Genomic DNA, 15,522 nt, shown 5'->3' on the forward strand with positions numbered 1-15,522 from the left:
GAATGAATGAGCAGTTGGGCACTTGCCCAAACTGACTGGACTGAACTGAATTAAGCAGACGTGCGTGTGAAGCAGTGCCACCGTCTCACGACAGCGAACATGTGTTCTGCATTTGTCTGTGGGGCTTTCTGACGCTTGGTTCCCTCACGTCATCGTCCCCCATCAGCCCGCTAATGGGATCGTAAAGGAAAGGGATTCAGGGTCCTGGGCTTTCTCAGAGTCATCAGCTCAAAGCCCTTTTCACGTGAGTTCCTTGACTGGACCGGGTGTGGAGAGACGAGGAAAGGTGATGAATGGCCCCAACACGAGGAAATTCAGATACCTGACTTTGTTCTTATCTCGGGAAGAAGGCGGCAGCCTGAAAGGGTGGGCAGCAGGCAGACTGAGTCATGATGAACTAAGAAAGTCAAGAATGTCCCTTGATAAATGTTTGCTGGATAAATGAATGGATGTCTCTGTTGCTTATTACCTTTTAAGTGAATAGGGTCAAAGGTTGGTATTAACCCAAGGCTCATGGGGTAAGATATTCTTTGTGACCTTGCAGGAATTATTACCAAGGGCAGGCTGGGCCAGCCAGTTCACATGGCTAATGAAGGCAAGGTCACAGGTTTGAGGCCCCCTAGAGACTAGTTATCTGCAGGCAGAGGGAAAATCTGCTTCAAACCACACTCGGTGTGCTAACACTAAGGCTGGACAACCCTCTTGCAAATTCATGCATTTATCCGGGAGGGGACGGGAGGGGACGGGAGGGGAGCGGGTCACGTGGATGGCTGAGCTGAACCCCATCAGAGGAAGATAAGGGAATTCCTGTTCGCATTTGCACAGGACGTCTGAAGGGTGATGACGATGACAATGCTAGTAGCATCAGTCGGGAAGTCGCTCTGTGCCGGGCAGTGTGCGTGGATTTCCTCACATAATCCTTACAAGCAGGTATAATTGTCCCACTTCCCAAACAAGAAAACTAAAGTGTAAAGAGGTAAATGAGATGCTTTCACACCCACTCTTATTCATGTCATCTAACTGGATCCGAGGCAGCCCTGCAAGGTAAATTTCATTCTCCTTTGACAGATGAGAAAACCGATGGAGGAAGCGACTTGCTGACTTGCCCACGATCACCCAGCTGGGAAGTGGCAAAGGCAGGTGCACGTGTTCCCAAAACCAATCCCATTCTCTTAACCACGAGACTAAGAGGCACGTTATCTCTTGACAAGCAGATTAACAACATGGTCTTTACCAAGGAAAAAGGACTCGTTCAAAACCAATGAAAGCAAGGCATCTGACTGTTGCAAAGAACTGCCAGCTAAGGCATCACCCAGGCTAATCTCATGGCTTCGGGCAGAGAAAGGGGACAGTGATGTGCAGAAGAAGAGACCGCCTTAGACCCAGAGAGAGGGCCTTTTTGCAAGTTCCAGCTTCACCATTTACCGTGTGTGCTGGGCATGTGACTCCGCATCTCTCCTGTTCTAAATGCCTTAAGCTCATTAGTAGTCCTACTCTCTGGGTAAGAAAACTGAGCCCTACAACAGGCTGAGGAGCTTTTCCAAGGTGCCGTTCAGACAGCTGCTGAGTTGGGGTTTCAGTCCGGGTGCTCCAGCTATAGTGCCTGTGCTCCGAACACAAGAATATAATAATAATAACACCGCCCACCTTGCAGGCTTTGGGGAATCCGATGTATGTCAAGTTCATCACAAAGTGTCTGGCCTGTAGTATTTATTCAACACGGGTTACGTTTTATCCTTAAATGAATTTCCAGTCTCAGGAGTCATTCTCATTTTACACTAGATGCTTAGGAATACCCTGAGTAGCTACATCTGGATAACACAGACATGGTCCCGAGTGGTCCAGGATTTGAAATGCACATTGTGTGTTGCAAGTCCTAGGCAAGCACCTGGCCCAGCAGGCTGACCCTGGTGCGGGGTGTGTTCCCGAGTGATGGGGGCCAGCTCCGGGTTTCCACCAGACGCAGAAGACAGAGCACAGCGATGAGAAATCAGGAGCAACTGATGCTCAAAGTACAAGTCTACATCAAGGAGGCCTGCCTTCCGCCTAAAGGACCTGAATCGTTGGTCTGAGGCTCAGAAACAAAGCTACACGCCCTGAGGAGACCATCTTCCTAGGACAAGACAGGGCTGGGAGGAATCTGCACCGTGAAAACAGGGACTTCGGCACAGAGAATGAGGGAGGGACAAGTGGCTGCTGTCAGGATGGCTTCATCCCAGTTACCAGGCAACCGGGCAGAGATGGGGAGTAGGGGAGCAGCCCAAGGGGGACCTAAATTTTAGTTTCATTCGACTCATCTAGGGTTTCTCAAAACTCTCCCGCCTTGGGACAGCAGGGTCCTGAGAGCCAGGCATGGGCGGGAGGCAGGCATGGGCAAGGCCGAGAGGCTCCAGCTGATGGGAGAAGGTGCTCACCGAGGCTGGGACCCAGGCAGGGCCCCACCTATTCCGACTACAGCTGGATGAGCACCGGTCAGAAAGGTCAGGGTGGGGATTCCTGCCTTCATATGACCTAGATGCCTTCCAACTCTGCAGTCTCCTGATTGCAATCCCCTCACTCCCCCGTGCTGCCCCCACCCGGTTATCTTTGGGCTTAACCAAGGCATCTCGGGACTGCTTACATGATAACGCTTTTGTTCCAAATACAGAGACAGCACAATTCTCTGAAATCTGAACCTGGCAGAGATGCCCCCGTGAACCCTCTCCCTATAAAGTCAAGGCTCATCCTGAGACGGGCGAGCCCACAGTCGTGCGCCGTGGGGAGCCCGGAGCCCCTAGAATGGCGCCAAGTCTCTCGAGGAGCAGGGATGGGATGGTCCCGCCATCAATGGAGCTCTGTGGCCTCTGTGGGAAGGGAGGAACGCCCTGTCTGAGGAATGCAACCTCCCGGCCGCTGAAGACAGCCCCTCTTTGCCATTATGAAACCCCAGACACTCTGGGTGTGGTGGGTTTTTTTAAAAGCGCATTCTGCTCCCACTGAGGAGCCTTGGAAATGTGGACAGCATACCTCCCCAGCCATTAAACGCCCAGACAGCTAGAGACAGAGACAAGAACAAGGAGCCAATGAGTTTGGGGCCGAGCGTCTCAAAGAAATAAACATGCGGTGAAGGTATTCCCATAGCCCGTAAGTACTGTCTTTCAGGGGCGGAGAAGGAGGCCCAACAGCCCGCCCCCACCAGCCCCCGATACAAGGGTGACACTGTGTATCCAAGGAGCAAACAGCCGGGCACGGCAGCCAGCTTCGCCAGCCACCCTTTAATTTATAGGCCATAAATGATGGAGCTCATGATCTATTGCCCCTGACGCGGGGGGATTTATTCTGGCTAAGAGCACACACAGAGCCACTGATACAAGTAATGGCCTTGGGTGGAAAAAGGTCGGGCTCTCACTAAATGCTAAGTAAAGATGTTTGGAACAGACAGTTATATGACTGAGAGATGGTTCCAAATACATCACAGGAAGCCGCTCACACTAGCCGTCCCCACTGAGGTCGAGCTGGAGGAGAGGAAGACTGGGATGCTGCGCCCATGGGGTGGGGGGGTGCAGCTGGCAGAGGGCCACGATCACCAACAACTGTTTCGCTGTACATCTTTTCAAGTTGCCCAATGACCCCAGCTCCTGCCCCATCGAAACCTGCTCTCAGGTAAAGGCTGGTTCCTCTCCTTCACATGAGCTGCTGGATCAAAGCACTGTGAGGTCCTAGACCTCCTCTGTTCTGTGATCATTGTGACATCGGAGACAATTCGTAGAAGAGAGGCACAATACATCTTTGTTTAATAAATGGACAGAAAGTCTGTTTCTATTCATCCATCCATCCATCCATCCACCTCTGCATCCAATCCGTTTTTCTCGAAGGGTTTGACTTGTTACAAAGACAGAACATATTTCATGCTTAGTGCCAGGCTGGGAAGAGAGAATCTAATAGTGTTTGATTTTCACTGTGTATATATATTTTATTGTTGTCATCTATATACGGCCAGTGATACTGATTTTTCATTTATGGTAGTGATATAAAATTTTTTCAGATTTCTTCATGTAAAAGAAGGGAGTCCCTATAAGTTAAAATATTTAAAGAATTGCATGTTTTATAAGAACATGGCAAAATCCTTAAGGCTGGTCCAGGAATGGCTAAACCTTCAGAAACACCACATTCAACAAACACATACTGATTAGAGACAGTTCCAGAGGGAGGAAAGGCCAAGGCAAAAGGCATTTTTGGTCAGTTATGTTTTCCCAGAATCCCTCTTTGTACAGTTACTGAAATTGTCTGCCCTGCTTTTCATTCGTGTTGTTTGTTGTTGATATAATCCGATTACTTTTCCATTTAAAAAAAAATCAACCACTGTTATAGCCTGAATTGTGGCCTCTCTGCCCCATTCATATGTTGAAGCCCTAACCCCCAGTCCCGCAGAACATAACTTATTTGGAGAAAGGGCTAATAGAGAGGTTAAAATGAGTCTGCTGGGTGGGAATCCAGTCAGACTGGTGTCCTCATAAGAAGAGGAGACCTGGACACACAGAGAGACCCCGGGATGCGCACACAGAAGGGACGGCCATCTGCAAGCCAAGGACAGAGGCCTCGGGAGGAACCACACCTGCCAACACCTTGATCCTGGGCTTCTAGCCTCCAGAACCGTGAGAGAAGAAACGTGTTGTTTGAGCCCCCAGTCCGTGGTGCTTTGTCAGGACAGCCCAGGCCAACTAAAACAGTCACGACCCCTCACACTTCACTCTGCTGCTCGCGGTGCGCCCTGTGAACGGGGCTAGACACGAGTGCGGGGACCTGGCAGAGACCCGTGACTGCAGACACGTGACCACAGAGCAGGAGGAGCTGAGCTCCAAAATCACCCGTGAGCAAGAGGGTCTAATGCCACTTCCTGAGGCACATTCATGAGAGCAGAGGCTTTGAAAACACCCATCTTCCCACACAGTCATATTATCTTATTTCATGACTCACATAGTATCAGATTATTTGCTGGTCCTCCCAGTTCTGCTGCAATGGATTGTATGAGTGAAACCTCACATTTTCTCCTGAAACTGGCTGAAAATTCATGCATTTTGTGTTGCATCACACCATACTTGTGTTCACATGTGGCGATCAAGCATTCTGCATCCTCTGGTTAGAGGAGGAGTTGAGTTCATAGCAGGTGAAGGTCCTTGCCTACACCCTTAAACAGCTGCGTGGTTCTCCTTATAAACATGACGCTGTTGAAAAACACACAGCCCCAGCTTCACGGAGCTTCTTATCAAGTAGAAGAAAAAGACAAGGAAGAACTTGCAGCGCCTGCCAAGACGGAGTCAGCCGAGCACAGCCTCTCCCTCCCACTAGCTGCAACTACAAACTGCAAAGTAAAACCTGACGGAGCCAGTTGGCGATTGCACGCTCAGATCTCAACACCCATCTCTCAAGGGTTGCTAGCACAGTCAGGACACAGAAGATGTGAACAACACCATCAACCAACAAGACCCAACTGACGTTCACAGAACACGCCACTCGATACCCGCGTGATGCAGGTCCTTCCCAAAGGTACATGGAACACTTACCAAGGCAGACTGCATCCCGGGCCATGAAGGCACTCAGGACCTTTAGAAGGATTTGGGTTGCACAAAGGATGTTCTCTGACCACAGGGATCATATAACTTCTCTGAGATGCAGTGTTCTCACCTGGAAATGGGAATAATAATAACAATAACCCGCTTACCAGAGAGTTCATATGACACTTAGACACAACAATCTGTAGAAGAACTTCAGCCTAAAAGGCACTCGACAGTGTAACCACTACAATGCACTCAGGACAGCAAAGCCAGTAAGGTGGCAGGAGCCAGAGGAGAAGCCCGAGTTGGCCAAACGTTAAAACCTGGGCTTCTCGCAACATATAAATCAGATGCCCTTCCGGGGATGTGCTGAGAACACAGGAGAGGTCTCCGGACCATGCTTTATAGCCTAAAAACCACAAATTCACATGCAAAGATTGGTAACTATTACTATTACCAACACCCAAGATTATGAATGTGAGCACTTATGTTCTGATACCGGGACATGCCACATTTATTTCTTTTTTGCCTAAATTCCTTTTTAATAGAGTATATTTTAAAAGCCAGTAACTTCGTTGTTTTCTGAGTACTGAGAAAAATACACTTTCACACTCGGACTCATGTATCACACATACACCACACATGAATACACTTTTAGAATAATTCCAAACACATAAAACATTAATGCTATTCTATATTTATGTATACATTGATTTATTACTTATTAATGAATTTATGCACAAACATTATACTCATTTGCAATAATGGCACCTTAAACACACACGTACATACATTATAAAGGCTTATAATAGCAATATCAGCTTATAATCATATATCAACTTACCATTTACAAACCTATTTCATATTCATTGTTTTACTTTCTTTTCTTGATAGAGGTACTGGGGATTGAACCCAGGACCTCACGTGTGCTAAGCATGCGCCCCACCACTGAGCTGTATCCACCCCTCTCATTGGTTCATTTCAGGGTCTCAATTGTCCCACACTGGCATCAAGCTAGAAATCATCCCAGCAGAGCATAGTGGGAAAAGCATGGATTCTAAAGTCAGGAAGATTCAGTTTCCAATCCCAGCTGCGTCTGTTGCAGAAGCAAACTCATAGACACGGTGATAATGAAGTGTGGTCAGCTCAGCAGAAAACTGAAATAGGTTCTTAGGAAGCCCAGCCTCAGGTATGTGGGGGGACAGGCAGGGAAGACTGACTGGAAGAGGTGCCATCTAAACTGTCTTTAATAACTGACTAGCATAGAGTATTGGGTCCCAGGGGATCCGGAAAACACACACACACACACACACACACACTCACACACACACACAGACAAGAAATCACCTTCCTTGGTTCTTCTTCCTCCTCTCAAGTCCTAAACCTGGGTCTTGTCCTTGGGTCTCTCCATGGCCCGTCTCCCTTATACATGTGCTACAGAATGAACTGTGTCCCCCTAAAATTCATATGCTGAAGTCCTGACACCCACTGTGACTCTTAGGAGAGAGGACTTTTAGGAGGTAGCTAAGATTAAATGAGGCCGTAAGGGTAGAGTCTTACTCTGATAAGACTGGTGTCCTTACAAGAAGAGGAGGATCTGCCCCCTCCCCATTCATGCACATGCACCCAGGAAAAGCAGGACAGTGCTGTCTGCAAACCAGAAACCTGACCCTGGCATCCTGAACTTGAACTCCCAGCCTTCAGACAGAGCGGCGAGAAAATAAATTTGTTATTACACCGCTCAGTCTGTGTTATCTTGTTACGGCAGCCCAGGGGACTAATGCACCCATCCCCACGCTCTCCTTTAGATTCTGCTCACTACGTTTTTGTTTTGAATTGTTTCCTCCCGTCTTAAAAATAGTCTCTCTCCTGGGCTTCGGTCCCAAATTTCCAAATCCCAGGTTGGATGCCCAGCCAGCACTGGCAACTCAGCACGTCTACCACAGGTTTCACGCCCTTGCCTCGCCCCAGATCATTTTCCTGACTTCCTTATTTCAGTTAAGGACACCACCATCCTCCTACTCATCAGGCTTAAGATGCCAAATTTTACTGGCCTCCTCCCCCTCTCCTTCATCCACCATATTCTTTTGTTCTTCTTCTCAGAAATATTCCTAATTTCAGTTACTTTACTCTGTTAAAGCCTTGCTAGTGCTCACCTGTATTAAGTATTCTGCCACATCAGCACGGGTTCTTTTTGCAAAAATGGCAGAAATCCCAAGTTAAACTGCTTTTTAAAAAGAAAATAACCTGTTGACTAATATAAGTGAAAATAGGCTTCAGGCAAGGCTGGATCCAGAGGCTCATCATTACCAAATACCCCTCTCCCTGTCTCTGATCTAATTCTCTGAGTCAGCCTCACTCTCAGTCATGCTCTCCCCCTACAAGGGCAAACACGGCTTTAGGCTTACATCCTACCAATGGGCACCTGCTCTGGTAGGAAGATGTCTCACCGCTGGTTGCAGCAGCAAGCACTCTGTAAGTGACTACAGTGGTATGAGAATAACTTGCTGTGTGTTACTGACCAGACCTAGTCTACTGGCCTGAGCCCCAGATCAGCTCCACTCAAGTCATAATGACACTGAGTGGGAGGAATGGTTCCCAAACCAAAACTGAGGGGCTGCTGCCCAAAACAGGGAAGGACTAATCAGCAAGAGAGACAGCGGACAGACAGATGGCTGCTAGGTAGACAGGTAAAAACATCCGCCCAAAATGCCTCTTAATTGTATGTGTTTAGTTCCAGTTTCACTCCACGTTAATTCCATGTCCTGCCAGGGAACTCCTCTTAAAGACTCCTCTGATCATTTCTGTCCCTTGTTTATAAGCCTTCAGTGCCTCCCCACTGGAGGCCTGTGGTGTTCAGGGAATGGCAATTTGCAAGCTCAGTGAGAAATTTCAGAGCTCTCCTTGAATGGGAGGGAGGGACGTAGAAAGAGGTGAAGTGTTAATACCATAATCACCAGCGGGGAGGGAGTTAGAGTTTTATTTTATTTGCTGTAGCCCATCTGGACCCCTTGGGCTGGTGTGGCTTGTAAACAAGTCTGTTGCATAAGAACCCGCCCCTCGGAGCCCTGAGGGTGGGAGTCACAGCAAAGCATCCAGAGACACAGGTTTCAACGGCTCTGGGTTTCCTGCATAGCTGTCACAGTCCTCAGCCGCCACTGAAGCCCTTTTTCCCTCCCCAGGACAGCGACACCAGTTTTTCTCTTTCCCGTTATGTCATGAGCCCCACTAGAATGTAATACTATGAGAGCAGGAAATGTATCAGTTTTATTTCTGTCTATATTCCCAGTGCGTAGCAGGTAGCTGGCAAATTGTACCTTTAATAAATTTTTATTGATTGAGTAAACGAATGAGGGGGCCAAACGTGACTATTTTTTGCACTTCAACAGCATTTAATCCAGAGCCTTGCCTCTAGTATGTGCTTGATTGATGTTTACTGGGTTTCATTTATTTCAAAACTTTTTTTTTTTAAAAAAGGGATAATCAGATTTTCTTGTTTTGAGCTAGTACAAATTTGGGGAAGGAGCCAGATTTGCATTATCTCCATGCCAGCATCTCCAAAATTTATAGCTTCTAATCCTGAAACTATAAAACGTCCACAGATGTGAGAGACTTTCTTGCAAATTAGCCATGCTGTGTTTCCTGTGTCATTCCCATCTCAGTACGAGGGCTGCTGAAGCAAGTTTCAAGGACATTTGAAAACAAGTGTTATCCTTTCTTGGCTGTCAATCATGTCACCCTTAGCCATCCATAAGGAGAAATACAGGCTGTGTATGCACACCCTTCCCCTGACCCTAGGCAGACTCCGCCCCTCTACAGAGTCCCCCGACCTCAGTGTCCACCCTGCGCACTGCCAGGTGGACCCCGGGCTCAGCCCCCAGAGTCTCTGTGCTGCTTGGGAACCCCAGTGAATTTTAATGCTACTGAGCAGCTCTGCTCCAACACTCCTGGTGCAAACTGAGCACAGAGCTCCGGTTGCTAGGCAACTGTTACAAAAGCAGAAGGATTTCCAAAATAAAAAGCGACCCAGCATACACTTGAATCAAGTACAATTACTCTCTTAATTTGCAGCTGGCTGGAGTGCACCCTCACCTGGGTTAGGTGGTCTATTTCTTGGTTACTTGGGAAGACAGTTCTTCAAATGTTTAACTGAGCTGAGAGTATTTTTTATTCTTTTTCAGAGTCCCAGCGAAGAAACAAAGAGTTATATTTCAGTGCTGGGATTGCCGGCAAGTAGTGGGCACTCAGTGAATATCTGTTGAATGAATGAATGAATGAATGAACAAATGTGTGTGCTTCTGCACTCTAGGGAATCATGACCTCGGAAGATGGATAAAAACATAGTGATACACCTGTGTGGTTGCTTTTAAAATGGTCCACAAACTCTTTGGTACTCCTCCCTGCAAAAGGTGGAGCAGAAGTGGGAGCTGGCTAATCATAGTGTATAATTAGGTCTTACAAGTCATCAAAACCCGCTCCTCTCTCTTCCTCTCTCATCTTTCACTCTGGCAGAAGCTACCCGCCAAGCTGTGGGGACACTCAAGCCGTCTATGGAGAGGCCCACGTGGTAAGGAACTGAGGCCTCCTGCCGACAGCTGTGTGGGAGAACCGTCTTCAGAACAGACTCTCCAGCCTCGGGTCAGCCTTCCGCAGCCTCAGCCAACGTCAGACGGCAATCACATCAGAGACTCCACACCAGAACCATCCAGCTAAGGCCCCTCCCAAAGCCCTGACTCACAGGAACAGGGACACATACGTTAAACGCTTACTGTTTTAAGCCATTATGTTTTGGAATGATTTGTGACACAGCAATAGATATTACAATCATCTTTCACCTTCTCTGAGATGACAGCTTATGAGGATATAAACTCCTTGAGGGTGTCTTGTTCACTCTGTGTGCTCAACACCTAGCATCTGATGCACACTTAGGTAAAAGCTCATTGAATGGCAAGCTTGTCCCTAATCTTACATGGAAATGTGTACATACACAGAGTCACACACAGAAACAGGGCATGATTCACCAATAATAAAGAAGCCTTTTTTAAACAAAGAACCATTAGACAGAATAATTACCAAGAAAGGAAGTATTAGAAATTATCCAAAAAGTAGTTAGAATCTGCATGCTCTTCTTCCCTAACTGGGGTGAGAGGGAGCTGCTCCATCCAGAAGGAACGCAAGGCCTTGAAGCAGCCAAGGTAAGAGCGATGCACAAAGGCCACAGCCTGAGAGGTCCTTCCTCCTCACGAGAAGGAAAGGGCCTAAGTGAACTAAGGTCCCACTTGGGGATTTCCTTGAAGTTCTCCGGAAGCAAAGTCATCGGAGGCGTTCAAGCTCACAAAGGCCGGTTGGAGGAGATAAGCCCAGCTGACCTGAGCCGCCATGATTGGCAGACCCCCCAGCCTCTCCTGCCTCTGCTCCCTGCCCACCTGGGGGGGCAGGTGGGCACGCACTCTCCTGCCCTCTACTGGCTGCAAGAAAGCCGAAGAGGAAGACACGCACCAGCACTTCCCACACTCAGACTCACACACTCCCTGTCGGCGTCATCGGATGAGACTATCCACCTGAGGTCCCACTGCCCACCTCTGTAGAAACAAGAGAGGGTGAATGATGACAGCCAATCACCGTCTTGCCTCCTCGATGACAATGAGGGCATGCAGATGAACAGCCAGACCTGCCCTCCAAGCCATCGCAGATAACCGAGGGCTAACCGTACTCAAACGCCAAGACTCCCCGAGGCTTGCAAATTCTGATGCTGTGCACACTACTCCCCATTGTGAAGTGCGCAAGAAAGGCAGTATCTAGCCTCTGACTCCCAGGTACTCACTGCCCCACTGCAGAGGGAGGGGGCGTTTTAAAATATGCTCAACTATCAAAGAACAGCTAAAATTTTCAATAGCAATTTAGACGTCCCAGAATGAAGAACCACATTTTTGTCTTCTTCCCTCTCAGTGCTTTTGAGTCCCCCCAAGGCCACGATATCAGGCATAGAGCAAGCCTCTAAACCTTCATGTTACCACTGCCATAGTTCAATTCATTCAGCGAAGTCTTACTGAGCATCAACTATGTGTTTGATGCTATGCTCGTTTCCTATATACTTTATTTAATTTGACCCAACAGCAATTCAATAAAATGAGAAAAATGAAGCTTAGAGAATTCAAATTATCTACGGGAGGTCACAAAGCCGGTGATCTGTCCAACTCCAAACCCAGCTTCTTGCAGCTGTCCCCCGCTCACCAGTCACGGCAGTCTGTATACATATTTGGAGACAATCTTTGTTTCTGCTAAGACAGTGAAACCCAAGATTTTCACCACCCCCGCTTTCCTATGTGTTGACGAGTTTCCAAGATTCTGAAAGAGCTTCATTGCCTGGCTAAATTTATCTAGAAATAATATTTCCCTGCTTCTTGAAAACCATTGGAAACTCTCAACCTGGGCTTTTGCTCAGCATGAAACAATCAGATTTATCCCAGAATCCCCAGTAATCCCAGCATAAACAGCTGACAATTTACCGAGTCACAGCTTCTCTGAAACACTGAAAATAGCTCTAAGTTCCCCATAATTCAGGTCATACCTCCCAGAGATTTTTTTAAGGGAGCCATTTAATACAATCAATGTCGTGCTTAAAAGGGAGATTCTATTCTGAGGATATACAGACAAACCAACGTTAACCCCCTCTGCCATTAGCCCACTCCCCCCAGCCCATTCCCCATAAACCCAGCAGGGAGAAAGCTGGGAGGGGGAGGAAGGGAGAAATGGGGGAGGAGGCAGCAGCACAGAGATGGGATTAAGAGACTGCCTTTAACTCGGTGGATCCCAAAGCAAATGAAGGAAGGGATGGCTGGCATCCCCAACAAGCTTCCAGCTGCTTGACAATGCTGCCACCTTCTGGCAGAAATTGGAAATGCGGGAGAAAATACTGCCAGTCACTGTCATTCAGACTATGTGTGTCATTCACAAAGATGTGATCCTCTACACCAAAAAATGTTTTCTTTTTAATTTATCTTGGAGGAGGAGGCAATTAGGTTTATTTATTTTTTAACAGAGGTGCCAGGGATTGAACACGGGAAACTTGGAAGGGAAGTATCAGTAGCGAGGGAGAGGTTGAAGACACAGGAGAGGGAAAGGGTACAGGTACCTTATTGTACTTGCGGTTTTTCCCTTCCTCTTTTGTGAAATGAGCTTTTTTTCCCCCAACTACATGCTTTCTAGTAACTTCGAAGTCTCTCCTGCTCTGTGATTATCGTCTTCTTCCCTTCTTTAATCATACCGTTCTCACCCCACCCTCCAACCTCCTTGAGTTACTTTCTGCCTTTGAACAACCTTCTTCCCCTGCCAACGGGAAGGGAATGTTAGAGACGCCTGCGTCAGCCACCGCCATGACTCCATCCCCACCATCCACTTCTCAGCCCACAGCCATGAGATTCAGGGCCTGTCACTCCACACAAACACGTCTTGCCAACCTCCCAATGACACTCACGTAGTTAAATCTAGTGTGTCTGTTTAATTCATTTCTTTTTAATTTCTCAGCAGCATCCAACTCTTTTAGCCATTTTCTCCTTCATGAAAAACACTCCTTCCATAACATTGCTGATTCAACACCCTCTTGGAGTTTCCTCCCAGCTCTGGCCACCTGCATTCGTCTTCTGTTGTTATTTGGCAAATTACTACAAGCTTGGCAGCTTAGAGCAATGTTCCTTTGTTACCTCGCAGTCTGTGGGTCAGAAGTCCAGGCGCGCTTGCCTGGGCTCTCTGCTGAGGGCCTCACAAGACCGAAGTCAAGGTCCTGGGGGGTCTGGGGAAAATCTGCTTCCAAGCTCATCCGGGGTGTTGGCAGAACCCAGTTGCTTGAAGCTGTGGGACTGAGGTCCCCGTTTCCTCATCCTCAGTGCCTTCAGGCCACCCATATTCCTTCACTCATGGCCCCTCCATCCTCAGCGTTAGTAACAGCATGTGGACTCCTTCTCATGCTTGGAATGTCTCTGAATTCTTCTGCCATCAGCCGAAGGAAACTCTGCTTTTAAGGCTGTATCTGATCAGACCCATCAGGGTGGCTCCATTTTCGAGACCAGCTGCGCCCTCTCACATAATGTAATCACATGAGTGAAGTCACAGTCACAGGTTCCGGGGACTGGGGTGTGGAATCATGGGTACCATTGCTAAAATTTCTGCCTGCCATCCACCTCATTTTACTTTCCTTGCCTGGTTCAGCCTCCTCCAACTACCCTTAAATGAAGGGAACCTCAGGCTCGGTCTTAGTTACACGTCTTCCATACACTGCTGCTAGCGTCAACCTTACCTCTCCCCTCCCCATGCCTCCAATTTCCATTTATAGAGCAATAACTTCCAAATTTCCATCATCAACCCAACTTCTCAACTCCAAAACCATCTCTGCAAGCTACCTATTTAACACTTTCACTGGGAGATCGCACAGACTTTTCCAATTCAGTATGTGCGAAGGTCAGTCAAAGATCCTCTTCACCCAAGCCTTGACTGTCTGCAACTGCTCCTCGAAGCACAGCACTACCAGAACCCAATGGCCCGTCAGAAACTGAAACCCAGCTGGCTCAGATCCCTAGCCCACTCTTGCTCTCCGTCACTCTACATATCTATTCCATCATCAAATTTTATAAAAGGGCAAAAGATCTGAATAGACATTTACCCCAAGATTATCTATGAATAACCAACAGGAAATTGAAAAGATGCTCAAAATCATAAGCCATCAGCAAAAAGCAAATCAAAACAACGAGACACCCATTCGTACCCAGCAGGATGGCTCTACTCAAAATAACAGCTATAGCAAGTTTTCTCAAGGATGTGGACAAAAAACATACACATACACACAGATACACGCACATACATACCTATATCTATGTATAAATAAACACCAATGTGGGGAGGGGTTTCCTTTGAAACAATTTCAGGCTTACAAAATGTTTCAGGAATAGAAAATGCTCATACATCCGACCCCCTTATCTCCCAGTTATTAACATTTCACCACATTTCCCTCATCACGCATCGTCCTTCTACGATCAATCCATCTTGTTCTTGATGCATTTTGAAGTTACAGACATCAGTACACTTCACCCAAAACAATTCAGAATGCAAATTATTAACGAGAGTTCAATGTTGCCATTGCTTCGAAGTAGAATTTACCTATAGTGAAAGGCTTCCTTCCTCAGCATACTGTTTGTTGAGTTTTGACAAATGCATAAACCTTTAGCAAGATATAGAGTATTTCCATCACCCCAGAGTGTTCCCTCAAGTCTCTGTTGATCCCTGTCCTGCTGGAACCAGAAAGGCAGAGAGCTGAGGCCCCGGATCCCCTGAGCACCAGTGAGGCTCACAGCACAGACTGGGGTGCAGCCAGGCCTCTGGACAGAGCGACCCAGGGAGGGCTCAGGCCTCTGCCAGCCGCTGCAGCACCGAGAGGGACCCGTACAGGGCCACAGGGGCTTCTTGGCTTCCGGGTCCCAGGTGGCCGTGTGGCTGATGGGCTCCACCATCAGGCCGCACCCCTCCAGCAGGCCGAAGGTGATGGCCACCCCCTCACCCTGCAGCGGGGCGAGAAGCTCGGGCTTCAGGGTGAAGGCAATGCTCTCGGGGTACCTGAAGTTGGGCTCCAGGATGCTCCTCACCTGGAAGAAACAGTGTCAGGTGTTGCAGGTCAGCCTTGAGGCCGGGAGATAAAACCTTCTGTCCCAAGAGCCAGGGGCCTCTCAGGGTAAAGGAAGAGGCCAAGTGATGGAGTCAAGGGGACCAGGAGTCACGTCCCAGCCTGTCCTGGGATCAGTGTGGTCTTGGACACGCTGTTGGCTCCTCAGCTCAGGGGATACCAAGCACCTCAGCATGCAGGGGGCTACACTCCCTGGCCCTGCAGCACAGGGCCAGAGTCCCCAGTCCCTGACATCCTTCTCACTCCCCTGTGCTTACCCCCGTTCTGCCTCCCCCATGCGTCTGGGCAGCCAGATCTCCAAAACATTCCCTGTTT

The 15,522-nt window shown here is 48.1% G+C and overlaps 1 long non-coding RNA gene across 1 annotated transcript in view; it reads right to left on the minus strand.

Moving 5' to 3' along the window:
- LOC141575040 (uncharacterized) overlaps window positions 1-5,666 on the minus strand; it is a 29,018-nt gene extending 23,352 nt beyond the window's left edge. The window contains exon 1 of the long non-coding RNA XR_012502284.1: window positions 5,544-5,666. This is a non-coding gene — a long non-coding RNA (uncharacterized LOC141575040). The remainder of the gene's footprint in view (window positions 1-5,543) is intronic.
- Between the last annotated feature and the right edge of the window lie 9,856 nt (window positions 5,667-15,522).

Source organism: Camelus bactrianus, chromosome 25 (genome assembly GCF_048773025.1).
Source record: "Camelus bactrianus isolate YW-2024 breed Bactrian camel chromosome 25, ASM4877302v1, whole genome shotgun sequence".
NCBI lineage: Eukaryota > Metazoa > Chordata > Mammalia > Artiodactyla > Camelidae > Camelus > Camelus bactrianus.